General features: G+C 42.8%; 1 long non-coding RNA gene across 1 annotated transcript in view; it reads left to right on the top strand.

Annotated features, from left to right (window-relative positions):
- Positions 1-23,463, top strand: part of LOC108314941 — a 248,071-nt gene that overhangs the window by 115,645 nt on the left and 108,963 nt on the right. Inside the window, exon 3 of the long non-coding RNA XR_001829742.2 lies at positions 1,813-1,856. This is a non-coding gene — a long non-coding RNA (uncharacterized LOC108314941). The remainder of the gene's footprint in view (positions 1-1,812; positions 1,857-23,463) is intronic.

The following is a 23,463-nucleotide window of genomic DNA, read 5'->3' as shown; positions in this document are numbered from 1 at the left end:
TGGTGTGTGTCAGCCATTTTATTTACCCATGCTTAGTTTCTCCATTTCATAATATTAATTATACTTAATGGGGGAGGGGTGGTCCATAATGCTGAATTATTTTAGGCCTGGAGGGAGCTGAGCAGCTGTGTGCTAGATCAGGCCACTGATCTATCTAATAGGTTGTCTTGTTACCTGATCCACTGGACGAATGTGTTTTGCCAATTAATCCCTATATGGAGAGAAAAATGACCTTGAGCCCCGGAAAGCCAGTTTCTTCATGCAATGTCTTCACCTGCTGAAGCTGCTTCATTGCCTCGGCCTAATAGGAACATGGATTTTTTTTCTAACCTCTAGACAATTATTTCTCCTTTTCAAAAGCCACTCTATGGGAAATAGTCAAATCTTTCATGACGTGCCAAGATACTTGCTCTTGGAATCAGGTGCTTTGGGGTGTAGCCTCTAAAAATGTTCAAGGAGAGCAAATCTTGCAAGCTTCCTTCTTGTATAAAGACGTAACCTGCTGAGGTCCAGGCTGCAGTGGTCCATGATCATGCCACTGCCCTCCAGCCTGGGTGACAGGGTGAGGCCCTGTCTCAAAAAAAAGACATCAACCCCCGCTGTAAAATGTGTGTGTGTGTTTAAGAGGAGTATCAGAGAAAGATAAATTTTTAAGTAAAAAGAAATATTATAAGCTAATTGTGTTGGGTATTCTTCTGGGAAGTTATTTTATCATCAAGTACATTTCCACAAAAAGCCCATTTTCTTTAAAAGAGAAGCCTGGGCACAGAAAACAAACCTGACGTGTGTTAGAATCTGGAGTTAAAATTTCCTATGGCTTTGGTGTGACTCTACCAGCAAAGGATGCCTTCAGTAGAGGGCCCATGGTATTGTGGGAAAAACCTCTTGGAGTCAACCAGGTGTAGATTTTTTTTAAGACAGAGTTTTGCTTTTGCTGCCCAGGCTGGAGTGCAGTGGTGCAGTCTTGGCACACCATAACCACTGCCTCCTGGGTTCAAGTGATTCTCCTGCCTTAGCCTCCCGAGTAGCTGAGATTACAGGCATGCGCCATCATACCCAGCTAATTTTGTATTTTTAGTAGAGATGGGCGTTTTCCATGTTGGTCAGGCTGGTCTCGAACTCCCGACCTCAGGTGATCCGCCTATCTCAGCCTCCCAAAGTGCTGGGATTACAGGCATGAGCCCCTACGTATCCTGCCCCAGGTCCAGATTTTGATCTGTGGCTCTGCTGCTACCAGCTCTGTGACCTTTGGGCAAGTTACTGCACACGCTCAGCCCCAGCATTAGTCTTCTAATGCTATTGATACTAGCTTTACAAAATTGTTTCAGAGGCTAAATGAACTATACAAAATAAATATCTAGCATCTAGTTTATCTATTTGTGTTAGCTCCTTTTCTTCTCATTACATGCGAGTACTAGTAATTTTCCAAGGGTAGTAGTGTTCCATTAATTTTGGGAGTCACTCTAGAGAATCCTGTAAATTTTCCAGATAATGAAATCCAAGCCCAGAAAGGCTTAATGACTCCTGCAATGCCTTAGGAGTAGCAGAGCTGGTCCGGACATCGTGCCTCACTGAATGCTTCCAGCTCTAGTCCAGGTGTGAGGAGGATGTAGCGCTCTGCACTGAGCCCCTGTTGTGGCTCTAGAACAGTCAAGAGCAGTGACAGTCTTAAGGGTAGAAAACACTCGTCTCTCCAGATCTTCTTCTGGGGAGCTTCAAAGTACATAGAAATGTGTAGTGAAACCTTACCCTACTGTGTCCGCCATCAGTTTACTTTCACAACTTTTGACTCAGTTTCCCTTTCTCTCCTAGCACCCTCAGGTGACTCCAGATGTGTTAACACCCAGTATATTCAGGTAAGAGACTTCATGGATGAGGACGATTTCCAGGTAAAGGACAACCCTGATTCACCTTCATGGCTACAGCTTGTTGCCTGCCCTTCTCTGGCTGCCGCAGACTTCCTGATGGCCACCACTGCCTTCTTCTCCTTTTTTGCATTGATTGATTGATTCATTTCTTATCTGTGCTCTTTTTCTTTTTTTGGAATCATTTTTAGGTATTCATACGTGTACATCGTAACACTGTAATGATATAAAACATGCATGGAGTGGTAAGCTCTAACTTCAGGATAAGGCTTACCCTCTGTGAAGGGAGGCTGGGGCACTTGGCCAATGTCAGTCTGTCTCCCATGTTTTAAACTTTTTTTTTTTTTTTTTGAGACAGCGTTTTGCTCCTGTTGCCTAGGCTGGAGTACCATGGCGAGATCTCGGCTCACTGCAACCTCTGCCTCCCAGGTTCAAGCGATTCTCCTGCCTCAGTCTCCTGAATAGCTGGGATTATGGGCACCTGCCACCACACCCGGCTAATTTTTTATTTTCAGTAGAGATGGGGTTTTACTGCATTGGCCAGGCTGGTCTCAAACTCCTGACTACAGGTGATCCACCCATCTTGGCCTCCCAAAGAGCTGGGATTACAGGCAGGAGCCACCGTGGTCGGCATGTTTTAGACTTCTTTTTCCCCAGTATGTGTCTTTCCCAATATATATCTTAAAGAGAAGAATTTTCTTTTCTTTTTTTAAGACAGAGTCTGACTCTGTTGCTCAGGCTGGAGTGCAGTAAGTAATGTGATCTCAGCTCACTGCAACCCCCACCTCCCAGGTTCAAGCAATTCTCCTGCCTCAATCAGCCTCTGAAGTAGCTGGGATTACAGGTGCACGCCACCATGCCCGGCTAATTTTTGTATTTTTAGTAGAGTCAGGATCTCGCCACGTTGGCCAGGCTCGTCTTGAACTCCTGACCTCAGATGACCCACCCGCCTCAGCTTCCCAAACTTCTGGGATTACAAGCGTGAGCCACCACAATGACCAGAACTCCTTACTTTTGTTTTAAATATAAATACAACACCATTTTTGCACTTAAAACAGTAGTTAAGGCTGGGTAGGGTAGTTCACTGAAATGCCAGCACTTTAGGAGGCCAAGGTGGGAAGATGGCTTGACCCCAGGAGTTTGAGACCAGCCTGGGCAACACAGCGAGACTCCCATCTCTGAAAAAAAAATGTTTTTTAAAAATTTACATTTTTATTTTTAGCCAGGCATGGTGGCACATGCCTGTAGTTCCAGCCACTTGATAAGCTGAGGCAGGATCACTTGCACTCAGAATTTAAGGCTGCAGTGAGTTGTGATTATGCCACTGCACTCTGGCCTGGATGACACAGCAAGACCCTGTCTCAGAAAACAAAACGAAAGCAACAACAACAAAATTACGAAGAGCTGCCCCGAAGCCAAAACAGAAAACACCTCAAACACGAGTTAAGTCCTTCATGTCAAATACCCAACTAGTGTTCGATATTCCGATTACAATTGGAATGTAATTATAGAGAGAGATACTAACAAAAGCAGATTTCTGTCTGGCATTCCAAATGTTTCAAGATGCCAGAAATTTAATCTAGAGCAGTGGTTCTCAAAATGTGGGCCCAAGACCAGCAGCATCAGCAAGACTTGTGAACTTGTAAGAGATGCAAATAATTAGACCCTACAGCTCCTGACGGAAATCAGTGATTGTGGGGTGTAGTGGCTTCACAAGCCTTGCAGGTGATTCCAATGCATGGTAGAGTTAAGAGAACCACAGGTATAGAGAAAACCAACATTTTATGCCCTTTACACGCCCTATTTTGCATTTGTCTTTAACATCCCAGCATATCGTATGCGTACACCTGGGTCACCAGGATGGGGTCAAGCCGGCTTCCATTGCTAGCTGTGAAGAGCGGCACACACAGGCTGCGCCTGCGCTAGGAAGTGCATAGGAGAGCGGGGATTGGAAGTGGTGAGTGTAGTTTTCTGGAACAGGACAGAGGGAGTGAAATTAGAGATCTGATGTATTTGATAGAGAAACTACCTTCTTTTTTAAAAAGCATACTTATAAAGTTGTGGTCCTCGACTGCTGGCAGCACAGTCGAATCACCCAGGAGGTCTCTGAAAGACACGGGTGCCCTGGCCTGACCCCAGGAAATTCTGGTTTCAATTGGGGTTGTGGGTGGGGCTGGGGCTGGGGGCGTCATCCCAGTAACAACAAGATTTAAAGGCGCTTCAGGTGATTCTAATTGCAGCCATGGATCAAAACCACAGGTCTAGGCTTGTGTTTGGCTTGGGATTCAGTTGGGAAACCGAGATGAAAATATCCTGCAAGAATGCACTCAGGGGTCTTAGCTTTCAAACGAGTAAGTGCTCTGCGAACTCTGGTTCTTAAGATATTAGCAACCTGGTTTGGGGTTTTTTTTCCCTGCCACCTCTAGAGTTTTTTGTTTGTTGTTTTGAGCTGCTGCTGACTTACTCTAGACTCTTTCTGGCTAGTTTTTGTCTAGGTAAGGAGATTTGAATATGGCTTATCTACTCACCTGTAGGTGTCTTGGGCAGAATATGCATTTTTTAAAGCATGCAAATGACACCCTCTTTCACCTCCTTCTTTCTCCTTCCTGTAAATGGCTATACCTCCAGGAAGGAGAGAGACTGATAGGACATTTTGCAGTGTGAAGCTTTTTAATTTTTCTGAGACTATCAACGAGACCAGAGCCTTCCTTGCAGTGTCTGAAGTTATGGAAAGGAAAGGTTGGGCTGTATTTGTTGGTTGAGTGTTGAAATAGTTCATGGAAAAAGGAAAGGGAAACAAGTTCTACTGATTTTTCTTGGCAGGGATTATCACCTTTCTCCCCCAAGTTGCTGGCAAGTGTGATTAGAAATTGACTTGGAAGATTTGCTCACACTGGCTTCCCAAGACAGTTTTTGCTTGCATGCTGCTGACTAGCGGTAATTTGCTATCTTTCACACGTATTATCCAAAAATCACAGAACTCATTAGAAATAAACAGCATGAATTTGGTCAGTCACATTTGCAGGATTAGCCAGATGTAAATCTGAGTTGCACTTGGGAGGTTTCGTGGGCCTCTTTTAAAAATAAATAGAACCCCAGCCTTGAGTGGTAGCAGATTTTTTTTTTTTTTTAATGAAATATCTTACTGGAAAACAAATTTTATTTTTCCAATAGAAAATGTGGGGAAGAAGTAAGCGCTTTTGGTGCCAATGTTTATTTTACTGTATGTCCTTTCCTTCTTGCTGATGGCAGATGTGGCAGAAATAAATATGCAATTTCATTTTCCAAAATGAGAACAATTTAATCAATTCAAGAATTTGTTTTTAATTGATAGCAGACGTTTGAAACCTGATTTGTTACAGTAAACTATTTAATGTGCCTCTTAGGAAAATAATCATACATTTATGTATTTCCCAAACGATTTTTGTGGAATAGTCACTGTGCAACAGGTTATTGAAGAGGCGTGTTGGCTTTGAGGCTCTCTAATTCTTAGGCCTTTTGAAAAGTGTGTCTCACTAAGGGAAATTGAAAAGGCTATTTTTCATGTGATTACAATATATGATTTATGTGATTGGAAAATTTGAGTTTTCTGTTGATATGCAGACTCACTGTCAGCAATACCAAATATTCATGTGCCGCCTGTTTATAATCCTAACAAAACTTGTACTCAGAATGAATTAAAAAAAAACCCTTACCTTTGAAGAACCAGAAAAGGAATTCAAATTTTATTGAAACTTTTTGTGTTTATCCTTTTAGATCATACTAAACAAGATGAATACACAAATGCCAAGGAGTTGACTCTTGCAAATAGAGATTATGTTTCATGCAGACACATTAAAGATCTGCTAGAAAGTTCTCATGAGCTGATTTTGATCATTCTATATTCTAGCACCCCCAAAGTTAGCCTAACACTTAATTATATGTCATACTACCTTCTCTCTCTCTGTGTATTATTTCCCACCAAAATGGCTATTTGTGACCTGCCGTAGTAAAAGACCTTGCCATCGTGAAAGATCTTATTCAAGACCAGGACAAGGCTTTCCATTGTCTTGTCGTTTTGACCATGACACCATTGATTTTTCTCCTGTTCTTCAGCATTGAGATGAGATTTATAATGCATCGTCCTACCATTTCCTACGGACAAAGTTAATTTGCCTGGTTAGCTTTTATTTAGTGATCCAAAAGAAATAGATGATCAGATCTGGCAGCAGACTGACTTGTCATGATTCATTGCTGAAGGCTTTATTCTATGAAGACCTCTGTTGCTGAAGGGATGAGGGATGTGGTGGTAATGGAAAACATTTTACTGATGTTTATTTCTGAAGAGATTTTCTCCCCTTGCAGGATCTTTGGTGTCAAGATACTGTAGAATTCTAGTAAATATGGCTGCAAGGAAGGGTAAAGAGAAAGAGAGAGACGAAATAAAGTATCAGAAGCAAATAGGCCTTTCTATGTTCATGTCGTGTCCATGAGATCCAAGAAACGGATGGTGAAGTGGCAGAACCAGAGTCTCTTCATTCCTGTGATCTAATTAAATGTATTTTCACTTAAAAAAGGATAACACTATTAGATCTTAATGGGATTAACCTAAGTGAAATTTATTTGGCTTTGCTTTGACAGTAAAGATTACGAATGATCCAAGTTTCATTTTGCGATGGTAGCTTCAGGTCTGTAATTGTTGGTGCATTCCATTCCTGTAGCTGTTCTACTTAAAATAGCAGTTATCAAGCAAAACTTTTGTGTTGTATGGCCAAGACTTGGAACAGACTAGAGTTTGGGTATTTTTCTTTTTAATTTTTTGAGATAATTAACTCTTACTGTTTTTTATACTGAAGTCTCCTTAGCTAAAATAAAGAGGAAGCTTTCTTTTATTTTGTGTGTGTTTTTTGGTTTCTTGTTTTTTTTTTGGGGGGGGGTGTGTGTCTGTGTGTGTGTTTCATCAGTTTCTTAGGGTTTCTCTTGCTTGGAATTATCTTGAACTGTTTCTGAGTCCAGCTTCAGACTAAAGTTTGAGTATTTTTCCCTTTAATTTTTTGAGATAATTAATTCTTATCTGTTTTTATACTGAAGTCTCTTGAGCTAAATTAAGGAGGAACTTTTATTTTCTGTATTTTTTGGTTTATTGGGTTTTTTTTTTTTTTTTTTTTTTTTTTTTTTTTTTTTAATGCCAGTTTCTAAGGGTTTCTCTTGCTTGGAATTATCTTGAACTGTTTCTGAGTCCCAACTTCATTGACAAGTAGTTACTCCTCCCTTTCCTTTGTATGCGTTACAGGATTTCGGTAATATATATATATTTTTTATTGTGGTAAAATATACATAATATAAAATTACCATGTAAGCCATTTTAAAATGTACTCTTCCGTGTCATTAAATACACGCACACTGTTGTGTGCAATCATTGCCACTCTTGAACGTTTTCATCTTCCCAACCGGAAACTCTGTACCTATTAAACACTAGCTCTTCATTCTTGCGTCTCCCTGGCCCCCGGCCACCACCGTTGCACTTTCTGTCTCCATCAATTTGATTACTCTCATTTCCTCATGTAAGTGGAATCATGCAGCATTTGTCCTTTTGTGACTGATTTTTTTCACTTAGTGTAATGTCTGCAATTTATCCATGTTGTGGCACGTGTCAGAATTGCCTTTGTAAGGCTGGTAATATTCCCTTGCATGTATATATCACATTTTGTTTATTGATTCATCTGTCGCTGGACACTTGGGTTCCTTCTACCTTTTGGCTATTGTGAGTACCGCTGTGAACATGGGTATGTAAATTTCTAATCAAGTCCCCATGAAAAGTGTCTTTGTGACTAATTCTTAATAATCTTTTGAGACAGAGTTTTGCTCTTGTTGCCCAGGCTGGAGTGATCTCGGCTCACTGCAACCTCTGCCTTCTGGATTCAAGTGATTCTCCTTCCTCAGCCTCCCAAGTAGCTGGGATTACAGACCTGTGCCACTACACCTGACTAATTTTGTATTTTTTTTTTAGTAGAGACAGGGTTTCACCATGTTCATCAAGCTGGTCTTGAACACCTGACCTCAAGTGATCCACCTGCCTCAGCCTCCTGAAGTGCTGGGATTACAGGCGTAAGCCACATCACCCAGCTGTCTTTGTGATTAATTAAAACATACTGATGCTAATTTAGATACTGATTTAGTGACTTTAAATATTCTGATATTAGTAATAGCCATTAATTAATAATAAAGCTTTTTATGTAGCGTGATTGGATGAGTCTGTCAGGTATGTGTTATAAAGGCCTCCAGAAGCAGGTGGAGAAGGTAAACACATGGCAATGAGAACCCTTTTAAGAACACACCTAGCTGGATACCATGACCCGCTTAAGATCTGTGTTTTGGAATCCTCATTGAAAAGAAATATTGCAGCCGGGTGTGGTGGCTCATGCTTGTAATCTCAGCACTTTGGGAGGCCTAGGTGAGCAGATCACTTGAGGCCAGGAATTCAAGACCAGTCCGGCCAATATGGTGAAACCTTGGTTCTACTAAAAATACAAAAATTGGCTGGACATGGTGGCAGTCACCTGTAATTCCAGCTACTCACCAAGCTGAGGCGAGAGAATTGTTTAAACCCAGGAAGCGGAGATTGCAGTAAGCCGAGATTGAGCCACTGCATTTCAGCCTGGGCAACAGAGTGAGACGCCATCTCAAAAAAAAAAAAAAAAAAAAAAGAAAGAAAGAAAGAAAAGAAAACGGAAAGAAATGTTGCATGATAGCATGACATCTGGAAAAATTAAACTATAAAATGACTTGCAAAATTAACATCCTCTGGTTAACCAAATCCTCAAAGCAGAGGGCAATCTGGTGTTTGGGATGAGGGTCGCCTTCTCTAAAGGGTCAGGCTTACCGTTCAGAAAGCAGATTAATACGACTAGCACACCCCACCTAAAGATATGCGTCCCTTCCTCACATTCTTGGTGTTTTCAATGTTTCTTCTGTTAGAACACCTTGAAAGTATTGTTTTCAATACCTTAAGCTTAACTAGACAGACTAGCTCCTTCTTGGAGTTAACACTATTTGTCAAGTATAAACTGTATGGCCAAGCTAGGTATTACTGCTAGCTGATGTTTATTCCATACTTGGCCCATGTTACACACTGTTCTAAGCCCTTTATATGTGTTGTAACTTTAAAAATGATTCCCAACACCCCCATGTGTTTGATATCAGCATAACTTCATTTTACAAATGATGAAAAGGAGACACAGAAGTTCAAGGACACAGGAATTGACAAAGCCAGAACTCTCAGGAGTCTGACTTCAGACCATGTATCATTTTCTTTTTCTTTTCTTTTTCTTGGAGACAGAGTCTTGCTCTGCTGCCCAGGCTGGAGTGCAGAGCAGTCTTGGCTCACTATAGCCTCAAACTCCTGGCTCAAGAGACCTTGCCTCGGCCTCCCGAGTAGGTGTATACCACCGCATCTAGCTAATTTTTTTTTGAAGACATGGGGTCTTGCTGTGTTGTCCAGGCTGGCTTTGAACTCCTGACTTCAAGCAATTCTCCTCCTTTGGCCTCTCAAAGTGCTGGAATTATAGGCACGAGCCACCACAGCCGGCCCCCACGTACCTTTGACTGCCATGCCAGGCTGACCTGCATTTTACTCTTGATCAAACTTATCAGTGGTATGGGCAACACTCTCTAGAGGATAAATTCTTCTCCCTCTCTCTCTCTCTCTCTCCTTTCTTCTTTCTTTCTTTCTTGAGACTAAGTCTCACCTTGTTGCCCAGGCTGGAGAGCAGTGGCATAATCTTGGCCCACTGCAACCTCCACCTCCTGGGTTCAAGCGATTCTCCTGCCTAAGCTTTCCAAGTTGCTGAGATTACAGCTGTATGTGACCATACCCGGCTAATTTTTTATGTATGTTTAGTAGACATGCGGTTTCACCATGTTGGCCAGGCTGGTTTTGAACTCCTGACCTCAAATGATTTGCCTGCCTTGGCCTCCCAAGGTGCTGGGATTACAGGCATGAGCCACTGTGCCTGGCCTCTAGAGGATGAATTCTTTTAAATAAATAACAGAGCTTTTAAAGTCAGGAGTTCTCTGTGTCTGTCTAGGAACCCATGCTGTATTAAATGGCCACAAAGTAGTTTGCAAGTTAAGCACGAAAGAACGAAGGTATCTTCTGCACACAGTGCCCTTTCTTCCACCTTTAAAGGTAAACACACTTCAAAGGAAATTCATAAAAGCCATGCTGAAGGGTTTTTAAAGAATAATTGTTTTAAAAAGGTATTTTTACTTCTTCATAAATTCATATTTGGCAAAGAACTTTCTAGAAGTATTAGGAATCAACCTCACTCAGAAGTTTGATGTTAAAGGTTTGTAATAAATATCTACTTATGCCCATTCATAATGAACAGGAATTCTTTTTTCTTTTAAGGTTTAAAAACTGTTTCTTTGTAATTATTTCAGCTTTATTCAGGTTGAGTAGGAGTGTTCCAGGCAAACAAAGTAAGGTGAGGGGTGAGAGGGTTTCAGGCAGAGAAAAAGACACATAAAAGGGCACCAAGTTTGTAGCACGGTCTGGCCAGTGAACTTTAAATAGGAGGGGAGTTCATTATTGTGGAAACAGCAGGGGCTTAGGGAAAGGTTTAAAAAATTATTCTTGAGTCTTGGTTTTACCCTCTGTGAAAAGAGATGATAGTCTCTTTTGTTGCTCTTTTGAGGATTAGAAACCATGTTTTGGTTGGTTGGTTGGTTGGTTTTTGAGACAAGGTCTCACTCTGGTCACCCAGGCTGTGTTGCAGGCAATGGCAGCATCACAGCTCACTGTGGCCTCACACTCCCAGGCTGACAGAATCCTCCGGCCTCAGCCTCCCAAATAACGAGGACTACAGGCATATACCACCGTGCGCAGCTCATTCTTAAAATTTTGTTGTCTTGCTCTCTGGGCCAGGTTGGTCTAGAACTCCAGGCCTTACGCAATCCTCCTACTTCAGCCTCCCAAAGTACTGGGATTATACCAATACAGGTGTGAGCCACTGCACCTGGCTAGAAATAATGTATTTAAGTTGTTCAATAGAGGACCTGACACACAGCTTTACAGCCATAGTGATAATGGTATTAATATTATTGTGCTATCAATTTTTTTTGGTCTTTTGATTTGTTTTTCTGAATAACGTTACATTACATGGTTCAGAACCCCAAAAGTGTAATGTTCCCCCTTTCGTCTTTGTGCCTCATCTGTCAGGTCCCTTCTTCCTGGTCCCTCCAGGTGACCACTGTCCTGTTTCTGATATCACCTCCATTGTCCCCCTGATTCTCTGTGGGAATATGAGTATCTCTTCTGTGTTTCTTGCTTTTACACACATTCTTCAATGTATTCCTTTTGGTTTTTACTTAACTATACATTGTAGAAATCTTTCCATATCAGTTTATAAGGGGCTTCCTCTTATAAGCTTCTTATTTTTACATTCTTGTTTTTATATTTTAAGATGCACGTGGCCAGGCAAGATGGCTCACGCCTGTAATCCCAGCTACTTGGGTGACTGAGGCAGGAGAATTACTCAAACCCGGGAGGTGGAGGTTGCAGTGAGCTGAGATTGTGCCACTACACTCCAGCCTAGGAGACAAGAGCAAAACTCGGTCTCAAAAAAAATAAAAAGACTCCCAGGTAATTGCGGTATAGTCCAGAGAGTTCCCATGTGCATTCGCTCCGCATCTGCCAAGGTAATACCTTATATAACCTTAATACATAGTCAAAACTAGGAAATTGACATTGGCATAATGCCATTAAGTCAGGTAAGAGACCTGATTTGGATTTAACTGATTTTTACATGCATTCTTTCTTTGGAAGGGGGTATACGTTTTTCTACAAAATTTTGTCATCCTTGTAGATTCGAGTAGCCATCACTACAAGTGGGATACAGGACTGCTGCATCAAGACCAAGGAATTCCCTTCTGCTACTTCTTGTTTGCTTTTTTGAAACAGGGTCTTGCTCTGTCGCCCAGGGTAGAGTGCAGTGGTGCGATCATGGCCCATTGCAGCCAGCAGCCTGGAGCTGCTGGGCTCGGGCAGTCTCCCTTGTCAGTCTCCCAGTCAGCTAGGGCTACGGCCACCACATTCATCTAACTTTCTATTCTTTATAGAGACAGAGCGTTGCTATGTTGCCCAGGCTCTTCTGGAACTCCTGGCCTCAAGTGATCCTCCTGCCTCGGCCTCCCAAAGTGCTGATTACAGGTATGAGCCACCACATCTGGTCCCCACCTGCTGCTTGTTAACAGTTACACCCTTTTCCCAGTCCTAATCACTGACAACTACAGATTAACCCACACACTGTCTATGTACCTACTTTTAGAAAACCCAGCCAAACATCTTACGTTCCCAGGTGCAAGAATCCTATTTTCAACTTTTAAAAGTCCCTATAGGCTTGCGTACTTATTGGGTGCTTAATTATGACTCGTTGAAACACTAAGTAAAAAACAAAATAGAACTCGGAGCTGAAAACAGGTGAATCAAGATAATTTACAAAATATTTTAAGAGTTAAGACTTTCTTAAATATGAGCTCTTCAGGACAGCTAAGTGATGGTTTGTAATTTCTCCCCAGGGAGTCAGGACACTTAAAATACTAATGATTTGAAATAAAGCTTCTCCAAAACATAACTTTATTTTTCAAAGCAATTCTATTTATAATATGTTTTCCTTTAATGACCTCTGTGATATTAGTCTGATAAAGTTTGTTATCCCTAGTTGACAGAGTAGGATACTGAGACTAAAAGAGGAAAGAAAAGCCGGGTGCAGTGGCTCACTCCCATAATCCCAGCACTTTGGGAGGCCAAGGCAGGCGGATCACCTGAGGTCAGGAGTTCAAGACTAGCCTGGCCAACATGGTGAAACCTCCATCTCTACTTAAAAAAATTATCAGATGTGGTGGTAGGTGCCTGTAATCCTAGCTTCTCGGGAGGGTGATGCAGGAGAATCTCTTGGACCCAAGACGGGGAGGTTGCAGTGAGCCAAGATCACACCACTGCTATCCAGCCTGGGTGACAGAGTGAGACTCTGTCTCAAAAAAAAAAAAAAAAGTGGCAGAGAGAGGAAAGAAAGCTAACAGTTACTGAGTACCGAAGAGGCTATTATTTCGTTAGGTTCTTCTAACAGCCTTGTGAGGTGGACGTTGTTATTTCCATTTGAAAGAAGAGAATGTGGACTCTCTGAAGTTTAATAAGTTGCCTGTGGTCATTTTATATCAGAGACAAGATTCCAAATCCCACATTCTCACCCCCACTCCACAATGAATGTTTTCCTCAAGGATAAAAGTCAGCTAATTCAGGCCAGACACAGTGGCTTATGTCTGTAATCCCAGCACTTTGGAAGGCTGAGGCAGAAGGCTTGCTTGAACGCAGGAATTCGAGACCGGCCTGGGCAATAGAGTGAGATCCTGTCTCCGCAAAAAATGAGACGAATGGGTGTGCTGGCACACACCTGTAGTCTCGGCTACTCCAGAGGGAGGAGGATTGATGGAACCTTGGGAGGTGGAGGCTGCCTGCAGTGAGCTGTGATCACACGCCACTGCACTTCAGCCCAGGTGACAGAGAGGGACCCTGTCTTCCAAAATAAAGACAAGGTCTTTCAATAAGTAAGTTAAAGGAGAACTCGGGTTCCCTGTCTCTGCCCTCTGTTTTTTAAAAAAAGCGTCGGTAGTAGTGGTGTTTCAGTAATTACCTACTTATAAAGGATAATGTACTATAATAGCTGACGGAAGTGGTTGAGGGCTTTGAAGTCAGCCAGACTTCTCTCCAAGTCCCTGCCCGGCCACCCTCTAGCTCTGTGGACTATGGATGCGGTGTTTCATTTATTGAAGCCTCATGGGACTCATCTATAAAATAGAGAATCTGGTTGTTCTCCATCAGGTTGAGGGAATTCAGTGGAATGAAACCTGGAAAGCACTTAGCACAGTGCCTGGTACATACCAGTCACTCAATAAACAGCAGCTGTTAGTGTATGTGAATCTTTCATTTTATGGACTTCCCACTTCTGAGATCGAAATAGAAGCAAATAAATATTTAGATAGTGTCATGTGCAGGGCCACATACTATTGTTGGAATTAATGGAGCAACACAGTGATTTTTTTGTTTTTGGATTAAAAAAAAAAACTTGTCAAAATTTAGAATGCCGTCTTGCCTATAACATTTTTTAATTCATCAATTAAGTTACTATATTTTCAAATTGTGAGGCTGCCACTTTTTTTTCCCCAAAGTTCCTGATTTTGGTTTCTAAAGGAATGGATTTTCCAAAAATGAAGGATTCGAATTAGATTTTACTAAGATGTTGGCGACCCTAACCCTCTTGTATATCCCTGAACTATTCATTACCTGAAAAATGGCCAGTGGAGAGGCAGCTGATATGGATCTCTGTGTGTGTGTGTGTGAGAGAGAGAGAGAGAGAGAGGGAGAGGAGGTGCTCGCCACATACAGCCTTTGTTAACAGTAAAAGAGAATTGCGGAGACTCGACAGGCATGGCCATTGCAGTCTCATATTGCCCTGTCGTCCAGGAAATGGTGCTCAGCTCTGCCTAGCACAAGGTTTGTTTAGGACGAGACTGATGGTTGAGGTATTTGTGAGAAGCGTTGGTGTCATCGTGACAGACTGCAGAGCGCTCTTTCCTGTGTTACAGATTGCTAGGAAATTGGATAGGACCTCTTGAGATACTCTATCCCATGCCTTCCCTCAAGACAAGCCTGTGACATACATGAGAATCGCAGTGGGGTGGGGTGGAGAGCCGGGAGCCCTGTGGGAGTGAGCTGCGGGTCCCGCAGCCTGGAGTGTCCTGTATTCTTAGGGACGGCATCCTTGGCACTGCACGGAAGATGGACTGATACTCTCTTGAGGGCCTCTTGGAAGTCCAAAGTAAGTGAAGAAAGAGGAAGAAAGAAAGATTTTCTCTACCGTTCTCATCAGAAGCCTAAATGATAGAGTTTAATGCTGGAAGTCGGAGGCTGGATTGGTGAGGCTGGGGTCAGATGGGGTAGGATAGTGGTTTTCAACGCTGGATGCAAATTCTAACCTCCTGGAGGCCCATTGAAGGTGTGGTCTTTAACTTCCCAGATGCTTCTCCTGTACCTCTGCGATTTAGGAGCCACCGAGGTCAACAGCCTGATGAAAAAGTAAACAAAACACCAACGAGGGCAAATAAAAAACTGGAGACAGCCCACAGTGGATGACTGGGTCCCATATTTCCTAACGAGGCCACCGGCCTTCCCAGTTGGCTGAAATTACGCTCTTCACATTCTGAAAATGGGTCCGCAAATACCCTGTTGACACTGCCAAGTCCACGCAACTGCGTTTTCTAGTGTGTGGGATGCGGCTGCTCCGCTTGCCCCAGAGGGAGGAGCAGGAAGTTCCCCTTGGAATCATTATTTAAAGCCTCCCTGGGACCCCAGGCTTTAAACAGAAATGGATGGTAGAGTCTAAGGGGTATTGTGTTTAAATCTTAATAACTGTTCTTTCATATGAGAGAGAACTGTGTAGGTGGATAGAAACTCTCTGAGAAAACCACGTGTTTCATATTTACCGTGAATAAGTCATTCCCTCTCTTGCCATCTCAAAAATTGTAATTTGGAAATCATTCTTTTCTTGTGACAACTGGACAGTTGTTTTTTTTTTTTTTCCCTTTTTTTTAATTATTTTTTTTTTTTTTTTTTTTTTTTTTTTACAGGAGATTTTTTTTTTTTTCCCTCTGTTCCCTTAGTAGGAGCTGTCATAAAAGTTCCCATTGGAGAAAGCTTTCGTTTTGACCTGCGGCTGTCTCTCCAGGGAAGCCCTGGAGAATGCGCTGCTGCATTTTTTCCTCAGTTGCACGTGTCTTTTCTCCTCTTAGCTTCATGTCCAAGCATGATGTCACCCACATGTCATCCGTACGTCCCAGGTCCTTTGCGAATGGAAACTATAGCAGAAACAAAAATTGGTTGAGTGCATAAAATCCATTTCAGAAACATCCTAAAGGCTCTATCTCGGAAGCACTAAATTCCAAAGGATTTGCTGACATTTATTGTCCTGCTTCAAATTATTAAATGTCTTTCTGATCACATGATGCTGTGTTTTACATAGTGTGACATATCTGTCCTGTTTTAAATGCATAGGAATTGGCAACATTCTCGTTTCACTGGTAGGTTTGCTGAAGCATTATCACGAGACAGTCAGAATGATTGATGAGTGCTCTTCAGGTAGGGAAATGCTGCCGGCATGCTTTCCATTTTGTCTTACCAAGAGTTTTGCTCCTTAATTTTCTATTTCAGTTATGAATAATCCCTCTTCATGCTAGTGGCCATAATCACATTATAAGGGATTTAAAATTTGTCATTTCCCAGTAGTATTTCTTGCAGTGTAAGCATTTTTGGTTCATGTAAGATTATTCTCCTTTTAACACTATGAGGAGATATCATAGGCCAATCTGAAGATTTTCTGATTTTACTGTTAAGAACTAAGCACATATTCTGGTCAAGTAGAGAAGTTAAAGAGTGACCAGACTTTATCTGAAATGGTAGGAATAGGAGACATGGCGTTCCCTGATGTACCTTGACACAGTTTCTAAAATGCAGCATTTGAGTTGTGCCTGAGAATCTAATGAGCTTGGTTAAAAGGAGATCATGTGAGCCAATATTCACTTCTCCCTCTCCCCTAGATTCCTCCAATCATGTTTGTTTCTGTGTCTTCTGAAACTTAAAGACAGTTGGCTTGGTGTGTGTGTGTGTGTGTGTGTGTGTGTGTGTGTGTGTGTGAGAGAGAGAGAGAGAGAGAGAGAGAGAGAGAGAGATGGAGTCTCACTAGGTTGCCCAGGCTGGAGTGTAGTGTCTATTCCCAGGTGAGATTATGGCACTGTATAACCTTGACCTTCTGGCGTCAAGTGATCTTCCCTCCTCAGCCTCCTGAGTAGCTGGGTTTACAAGTGTGTGCTGCCATGCTCAGCAATATATTTATATTTTTGGTAGCCATTCTTTTTTTTTTATATCACCCAAGCTGGAGTGCAGTGATGTAATGTTGCCTCACTGCAACCTCTGCCTCCTGGGTTCAAGTGATTCTCCTGCCTCAGCCTCCCAAGTAGCTGGGACTATAGGCGTTCGCCACCACGCCTGGCTAATTTTTTTTTTTTAAATAGTTTTAGTAAAGGCAGGGTTTCACCATGTTGGCCAGGAGAGTCTCTATTTCTTGACCTCACGACCAGCCCGCCTTGGCCTCCCAAAGTGTAGGGATTACAGGCGTGAGCCCCTGTGCCTGGGCTTGGGAGGCATTCTTGTAAAGCACCACACATCGCTCTCTGCCTGAACAGGCCCAGAGACGTAGGCAAGTTGGCCTCTCATAGAAACCTGTGTTCAAGTTTTTCGTGCTGGAAGCTCAAGGGTTAGGGCAGCTCTGTATCTGAAAAGTGAAAATATGTTGCTGTACTTTTTTGGCAAACATAAAACTACATTTGAATATAGTAATTCTTAGGTAACTGTGAGCCACGACCAACTAAGAGCCCCGCATATGCAAAGGGCATGTGCCAGGGGGACCTTGAGTGATCACATTTAACTTTGCATCTGTAGACGTTGTGTTTCATTTTATTTTTCCCTCCCAAAGTTTTTTTTTTTTTTTTTTTTTTTTTTTTTTTTTTTNAAAGTTGCTCTCTCTAAAGAGCACTATTGAAAGCATGATGCAGCTGGGATCCATGAGAATAGAAAACAGAATTTAAAGGGCCAAAGTTAATATTAGTTATCCACTAATATTATGAATATTAGCCATAAAACTTACTGAAATGATTGGGTCCCATTTTCATAATTCGCATTTCTTTTTTTAAGGAATACACATCTCATATACCACAAAACATATACCTAGTTCTTTTCTTTTCTTTTTTTTTTTTTTTTTTGAGATAAAGTCTCACTCTTATCCCCGAGGCGGGACTGCAGTGGTGCTATCTCGGCTCACTGCAACCTCCTTGGATTCAAGCCATTCTCCTGCCTCAGCCCCCTGAGGAGCTGGGATTATAGGTATCTACTACCACACCTAGCTAATTTTTGCATTTTTTGTAGAGATGGAGTTTCACCATGTTGGCCAGGTTGGTCTCGAATTCCTGACCTCACGTGATCTGCCTGCCTTGGCCTCCCAAAGTGCTGGGATTATAGGTGTGAGCCACTGCGCTCGGCCAGATATACCTATTTCTGTTTTTTTGTTTTTTATCATTAATAGATACATGGAATCTATATGCAAAAAGAAGAGAGAAATAATTATATACATGGAAGTGCGTGAGAAAATAATATTCAACATTACGATTGTTTAGACAGCGTTTCACATTTATATTTAATTTACATTGGAAAATGTAAAAGGAGAATGCAAGACTGCAGGTGCAATATTATCTCTGCAGAAGTGAACTGTCAAGTGTTTAGAAGGAACTGTGCCAGAGACTTCACAGCAGTTGAATATGGATTATGAACATTTATTATCATTTTTGAGATGGAATCTTGCTCTGTCGCCCAGACTGGAGTGTAGTGGTGTAATCTCAGCTCCCTGCAAGCTGTGCCTCCTGGGTTCAAGTGATCCTCCTGCCTCAGCCTCCCAAGTACCTGGGATTACAGGTGTCCGCCACCACACCTGGCTAATTTTTTGTATTTTTAATAGAGACGGGGTTTCACCATGTTGGCCAGGCTGGTCTCAAACTCTTGACCTCAGGTGATCCACATATATGCCTTGGCCTCCTAAAGTGCTGGGATTACAGGTGTGAGCCACTGCACCAAATTATGAACATTTAAAATTGTTTTCTTTTGACATTCTCTTTCCTCAATTTTCCATAATGAGCAAGCAAAATATTTTATCATTAGAGCATCTAACCCTTATTAAAATACTTTAATAAGTATAAGAATGTCTTTCTCTCGTTCTACTTATTTTTGTGACATGGTTCATATTAATATAGCAATTGCAAAACTTCAAAAAGTTGTTTTAGGTCTGCTTCATATTTGCAAGGCTTTCAATTTTATGTATAACTTGCCCCATTTGGGATAAGCCTGGGGAGCCATTGTTTCCTCCCAGAGATCTCTACTAAGAGTGCAGGGCATTTCTTGCCTACCGTGGTAGGCTCCTTCATTGTCTCCTTTTTAGATAATTATTTTGCTGGGTGCAGTGGCTCATACCTGTAATCTCAGCACCTTAGGGGACTGAGGCAGGAGGATTGCTTGAGCCCTGGCGTTCGGGACCAGCCTGGGCAACACAGTGAGACCTTGTCTCCATTAAAAATTTTTAAATGGCCAGGCACAGTGGCTCACACCTTTAATTACAGCACTTTGGGAGGCTGAGGCGGGTGGATCACCTGAGGTCGGGGGTTTGAGACCAGCCTGACCAACATGGAGAAACCCCGCCTCTACTAAAAATACAAAATTAGCCGGCACGGTGGCACATGCCTGTAATGCCAGCTCCTTGGGAGTCTGAGGCAGGAGAATCGCTTGAACCCAGGAGGGTGGAGGTTGCAGTGAGCCAAGACCGTACCATTGCACTCCAGCCTGGGAAACGAGAGCGAAACTCCGTCTCAAAAAAAAAAAAAAAAAAAAAAAAAAAAAAAAAAAAAAAAGGAGAAAAAAAGAAGGCCAGCTGGGGACTGCGGAGCAGTCTGGGGTTATGTTGATCTCCTTGGGCTGGCAGAGCCTCTGGGCGACAGTTCATGCAGCTGGATGGAGGTCGCACCCTGTAGTTTCTCTTTCCACTTGGACAGAAATGGAGGTGTCGGACCTATAATCTGGTCCTTGCCCACAGCCAAGTCGGCGTTATGCAGTATTTCTGTTTTGAACACATTTGTCCTCATTTTCCCTTTTCTCTTCTTGCCCACTAGTAGGGAAAAAAAAAATCAGAGGTACTTGCTGGGGTGGAGCCACTCTTTGATTGCAATGCCCCAGGGTTTTCTAGGTTAACAAATTGGAGTTTTCCAGCTGGCTGAGTAGGGGTGGGCTGCAGCTGCTCTGCCCTGCCTTCTCAGGTTCCTTTCCTCCTTCCCACTCCAGAGGAGAAAGCAGAGCCTGGTGGCTGAGTTTGGAGGACATGCTGTTTTGGGGAGTTCTGGGACTCTTGACCACAGCTGTGTCTTTTCTGGAGAGGAGGTTCAGCATATTCTTGGAAGGTGTGGGATGCAAAATAGACACCTTTTAGTTGAGTAATTTTGTAAGGCAGCCCTGTGTGCCTTAGAGCTCAGAAACACTGGGGAGGGCGGATGGGGTAATTGCATAGGAGGGTGAGGATGGATGGGGAGGAGGTGCGAATCTCTTGGGCTCCATCAGAGCAGAAATCAACATCCCAGGAAGAAGAGACAAACCTTTTGGCTTCTGTCCCTGTGCTCCATGGATGAATCAGAAAGGACCGTGGTCAGTTACGTGGGAGTGCAGAAATGCAGCCAGCAGCATTCGCCTTGGAGGGATGAGTTCTCATGCTGCCACCTCCTGCTTCTCTGCTGGGGGTGTGGAAGAAACAGTGTGGGATGTGGGAGGTTTTCTGCTGCAGTTTATTGAACAAACAGCTGCCCTCCTCCATTCCTCTCCCTCCCTTCCGCCCAGCCCACCCCATCTTGCTGGGGCAGGATACATCCATGCTATAAACTTTGGCAGTGGGGGAAGCTTGCTAATACTTTCCGAAACAGCAACTTTTTTTTTTTTTTGGCATGGAACTGTAAGTTCAAAGCTGGAAGAAAAGAGTAAATAAAATTTGATCTAGTCATTCTAGAAATGATTTGTATCAGTCCAGAAAAGGGCTGGAGTCCAGTAGTTTGAATCTGAAAGAGCTGAACTAAGATAAGCTAAGGAACCAGTTTCTTTAACCTAGCAAGCACATGCCACAACTTGAAAGCCTGTTTGCTGCTCTTTATTTTCATAACCTCTTGAACAGAGTACGCCGTTTGAAACAGTAAATGCTTCTCAGTGGATAAGTTTATGACCTAGTTTTTGACCAGGAGTCATTCTGGGATTGAACAGCGCGGGGAAGAGCAAAGGAGCTTGGACACCATCGGTCGGAAATTCTGTGCAAAGCATGAGCTCAGGCTCGTTAGATGCCCGAGACACGAAGCAGCGCTGTTTTATGGTGGGAACTTTTGCACAGAGGATTTCGAGAGGCCGACTCTCCTTGGAAGTCTGTTTGCAAAGTGGTTCTTTCCTGGCTGTTGCTTCATCCTTCTTCAGAGGCCTATTTTCGCTCAGTGTGGGCATTTCGTGCCAAACCCAGCCATGACCTTGGGGCCGCTGATCTGCCCACATGGCCCGACCCCACGGGTCTTGGGAGGGACTGCACAGCGCGGCTGACCCAGGAGAGGGGTGTCTAGCTCAGCTCTGCTGGCTGTGGGGCTGCTCACACCCTGCAGCCCTGGCGTTCAGGAACAGAAAACGCAGGGGAATTACAGAAGGAGCGTGTGTCTTCAGCCCCTTTCCTCTCTCACCAGCTGCAGGCTTGGACGTCTACCCTCTCTCCAGCTTTTTGGTGCACGCTTGCACCCACTCGTGGCCTTCCATCTGCACTCTGCTAAATGCGAACTTGATTTCTTGTTCCACTTAACATGGGAAGATCTATTTTTCACGGAGAAATGAATTAAAATGTATCCACCGTTCACTAAAGGTGGTATAGGCGTTACAATACAGCCAACACATTGTCTTTCTCCTTGTCTATTCTTCTTCCTTCTCTCCTTCTTTACTTTGAAATTGTTTTTCTTTTTATCCTCCCACTTGTATTTGCTTTTACAGTGAAACTACTCAACAAAGCATAGTTGCTCTCTCTAAAGAGCACTATTGAAAGCATGATGCAGCTGGGATCCATGAGAATAGAAAACAGAATTTAAAGGGCCAAAGTTAATATTAGTTATCCACTAATATTATGAATATTAGCCATAAAACTTACTGAAATGATTGGGTCCCATTTTCATAATTCGCATTTCTTTTTTTAAGGAATACACATCTCATATACCACAAAACATATACCTAGTTCTTTTCTTTTCTTTTTTTTTTTTTTTTTTGAGATAAAGTCTCACTCTTATCCCCGAGGCGGGACTGCAGTGGTGCTATCTCGGCTCACTGCAACCTCCTTGGATTCAAGCCATTCTCCTGCCTCAGCCCCCTGAGGAGCTGGGATTATAGGTATCTACTACCACACCTAGCTAATTTTTGCATTTTTTGTAGAGATGGAGTTTCACCATGTTGGCCAGGTTGGTCTCGAATTCCTGACCTCACGTGATCTGCCTGCCTTGGCCTCCCAAAGTGCTGGGATTATAGGTGTGAGCCACTGCGCTCGGCCAGATATACCTATTTCTGTTTTTTTGTTTTTTATCATTAATAGATACATGGAATCTATATGCAAAAAGAAGAGAGAAATAATTATATACATGGAAGTGCGTGAGAAAATAATATTCAACATTACGATTGTTTAGACAGCGTTTCACATTTATATTTAATTTACATTGGAAAATGTAAAAGGAGAATGCAAGACTGCAGGTGCAATATTATCTCTGCAGAAGTGAACTGTCAAGTGTTTAGAAGGAACTGTGCCAGAGACTTCACAGCAGTTGAATATGGATTATGAACATTTATTATCATTTTTGAGATGGAATCTTGCTCTGTCGCCCAGACTGGAGTGTAGTGGTGTAATCTCAGCTCCCTGCAAGCTGTGCCTCCTGGGTTCAAGTGATCCTCCTGCCTCAGCCTCCCAAGTACCTGGGATTACAGGTGTCCGCCACCACACCTGGCTAATTTTTTGTATTTTTAATAGAGACGGGGTTTCACCATGTTGGCCAGGCTGGTCTCAAACTCTTGACCTCAGGTGATCCACATATATGCCTTGGCCTCCTAAAGTGCTGGGATTACAGGTGTGAGCCACTGCACCAAATTATGAACATTTAAAATTGTTTTCTTTTGACATTCTCTTTCCTCAATTTTCCATAATGAGCAAGCAAAATATTTTATCATTAGAGCATCTAACCCTTATTAAAATACTTTAATAAGTATAAGAATGTCTTTCTCTCGTTCTACTTATTTTTGTGACATGGTTCATATTAATATAGCAATTGCAAAACTTCAAAAAGTTGTTTTAGGTCTGCTTCATATTTGCAAGGCTTTCAATTTTATGTATAACTTGCCCCATTTGGGATAAGCCTGGGGAGCCATTGTTTCCTCCCAGAGATCTCTACTAAGAGTGCAGGGCATTTCTTGCCTACCGTGGTAGGCTCCTTCATTGTCTCCTTTTTAGATAATTATTTTGCTGGGTGCAGTGGCTCATACCTGTAATCTCAGCACCTTAGGGGACTGAGGCAGGAGGATTGCTTGAGCCCTGGCGTTCGGGACCAGCCTGGGCAACACAGTGAGACCTTGTCTCCATTAAAAATTTTTAAATGGCCAGGCACAGTGGCTCACACCTTTAATTACAGCACTTTGGGAGGCTGAGGCGGGTGGATCACCTGAGGTCGGGGGTTTGAGACCAGCCTGACCAACATGGAGAAACCCCGCCTCTACTAAAAATACAAAATTAGCCGGCACGGTGGCACATGCCTGTAATGCCAGCTCCTTGGGAGTCTGAGGCAGGAGAATCGCTTGAACCCAGGAGGGTGGAGGTTGCAGTGAGCCAAGACCGTACCATTGCACTCCAGCCTGGGAAACGAGAGC

This window comes from Cebus imitator, unplaced genomic scaffold (assembly GCF_001604975.1).
Source record: "Cebus imitator isolate Cc_AM_T3 unplaced genomic scaffold, Cebus_imitator-1.0 Scaffold165, whole genome shotgun sequence".
Lineage (NCBI taxonomy): Eukaryota > Metazoa > Chordata > Mammalia > Primates > Cebidae > Cebus > Cebus imitator.
This window is presented reverse-complemented; position numbering and strand designations above follow the sequence as displayed.